General features: G+C 44.1%; 1 long non-coding RNA gene across 1 annotated transcript; it reads right to left on the reverse strand.

Annotated features, from left to right (window-relative positions):
* Positions 1-432: 432 nt before the first annotated feature.
* On the reverse strand, positions 433-2437 carry LOC136520065 (uncharacterized). Its single transcript, XR_010775130.1, has 3 exons — positions 2301-2437; positions 2128-2181; positions 433-918 (listed from the first exon to the last, which is right to left on the reverse strand). It is a non-coding gene; the product is annotated as an uncharacterized lncRNA (long non-coding RNA).
* Between the last annotated feature and the right edge of the window lie 246 nt (positions 2438-2683).

The raw sequence follows: 2683 nt of genomic DNA on the forward strand, positions 1-2683 counted from the left end.
ACAAATGAAAATACTACACTACCAAATATTGATTCCTAGCCCCGATCTAAACGAGGATTTCTGCTGCACCTCTTTAGGCTTGGATTCAGCATCTGTCCCGGTCTTCTCGCAGTCCATGCATTCTGAACCAACAGTCTTGTCAGCTTCAACCTTGAATTCATTCTCGTCCTTTTTGCCAGAAAGGCGCCGCATAAATGTTGAAACTGCAATTGCACTCTTTTCTTTAACAAAATATTTTATTGCAACAGCCCGGTCATTCAGTACAGACGCCCTTGTTTAGTACGGACTCCAGCAGCTACAGTAACGTTTTATTTTTATTTGGTAATAATTGTCTAATCGTTGACTAATTAGGCTCAAAACGTTCATCTCGCAAAGTACAACCAAACTGTGCAATTAGTTTTTGATTTCGTCAACATTTAGTACTCCATGCATATATCGCAAGTTTGATGTAACGGGGATTCTTCTTTTTGCATAGTGTCAAAGTTAGGAATTTGGGAGTAACTAAACACACCCCAAGTTCCACAGATTGATCGGAAGAACTCCTCGTTTCTTCTATTTCAGGAACCTCAGTTCCATCAAACACTGGCTCTTCAGATTTGTCTTCAGCAAGAATCTCTTTTGTGATCTCGTTTGAGCTTGCACATTCCATGACATCTGAGCTTGTCCTTTCATTCATTTGTCCATTTAAGCCCTTTTCTGAATCATCATCTCCCTCTTGGATCTGCACTTCTGATTCATTGTTTAATTTGTCATTCGAGGAACTTGGTGCTTCTTCTACATTTAACATTTCTGTTTTCCTTGACAAATCCCCTTCATCTTCGCAATTTTGTCCATGATTAGAAGACTCTTCTGTGACAGCAATTGTTTGTCATCCTTGTCTGTACTCTCCATGATACAAAACAGCCTTCAGCAGGGCACCTGTGCAATCATCGAGACATGCAGTAAATTGTTAATATACAATATGACGAACGTAATGAACACATCTCAAGTGTGAAAAAATATTGAGGATTATGCTACCCTACCACAGAAACTTTACACAAGTAGGGATGTTGGCATTTCCACACGAATACCAACATATATGTTAACAAATGGTATACATAATAAAACCAAATAGATGGGAAGCTATCCTTCCTAATTTAGGTCCCATGCAATTTTGCAATCCAATGCAGTCAGTATCTTGTACAAATCAGCAACTTACATGTGTAAGACAAAGTTCATTAGTTTTAGCGGCACACACAAACTACATAATCAGATCATTTTGGAACGTCAAATGTAGAAGGTTAATCATCCCCTATCCTGAAGAATGTGTGCAATGTTGAATGTTCACAGCTCAAAGATTGTGTACTGCATGGTAAAAGCTCAACCAATCCTCAAAAGCAGCAAGGACTCTTGGGCAAGTTCTCAACAGCACATCCTTAGAAAAACCACTCAGATATCACACCATCCATTTCAACTGCAGCAACTACACAGAAAAAATGCACACAAATGTTGAAATTTGAACATGCCGTATTGAACAATAGGCCGTGGAGCCACCAAACCCTGGTTCATCACAAACTACCATCAAACTACTCACCTTAAATAACGCACTCAATCCAATATGTAACTAGATGATCGATCACGCATAAAAGGGACCAGAACAAGTATTATTATCCTACCAAAGAAGAGCAGGAACCATGGCATGATGCCTTGATGGATGATCCATATGCATGCAGGTGGGAACATTTTACTGATAGAAACAGACTTGGAACACACAAGCATGGCAATCTAGCTCCCAACATGAGTTGTGTCTCCATTGAATGATTGAAACATTCCCCCACAAACCTGTCGCGTGTCTCGACCAAGTCCCCCAACCCCAACAGGTTACATCCATTAAAACGCCCAGATCAGCCGCTCATAATCGACAGCACACCATCACCTCACACACACGAACGCTAAACATAAAGTCCCACTCCCACCCACAGGGTACACCGAGAGCACGAACATAAACCCTATAGGCTATAGGGGGAGAGAGAAAAATCCCCCAACTAAACTACATCCGCAGCAATCCGAGGAAGAAGGGAAAAAAATCAAAGCAAATGACCACCATTCCACGCCACTCCTCCCCAAAAAAAATTCAAGCATACCAACCTGACGAAGAACGTCGGAGCAAAGGGTCCCAAACTGAACACCGAAGTCCACGAGCTGCGCGATTCAACAAATGGACCAAAACAAAATTAGATGGAAGAGGAATAAAACAAGCGGAGATTAATCGAGAAGGGAGCAAAGGGATGGAGGAAGGAACAAGGAAGCTGGGGGCGTACGCGAGTGCTAAAGCCGAGGATCCGAAATCCGTTTGCTCCCGAGCAGGGTTTGACTGGGAAGAAGGTAAGCAGGACTGCAAGATGTGAGGTGAAGGAAACAGGGGAGCGGAGCGGCGGCGGAGTGGGAGGACGCCGACCCGAGTCGACCGGGTGGCTGTAGGAAGCGGGAACCGCGGGGCGAGCGGAGAAACTGACGAGAGAAACGGGAGAAAGGGGCAGGTTGCCGGGCTGGGGACGTTTTCCACTCACCTGGGTCTGCCTTCTGCGGATCGGGCCTGTCGAGTGCAGAGGATAGACGCGGACTTTTGACCGTGCGCCGGGTGAGGGGTAGAATTGCGTTTTTTTCTTCTTCTCCGGGATGGAGGGAGTAGATTTGTATTTTA

Source organism: Miscanthus floridulus, chromosome 18, assembly GCF_019320115.1.
Source record: "Miscanthus floridulus cultivar M001 chromosome 18, ASM1932011v1, whole genome shotgun sequence".
NCBI lineage: Eukaryota > Viridiplantae > Streptophyta > Magnoliopsida > Poales > Poaceae > Miscanthus > Miscanthus floridulus.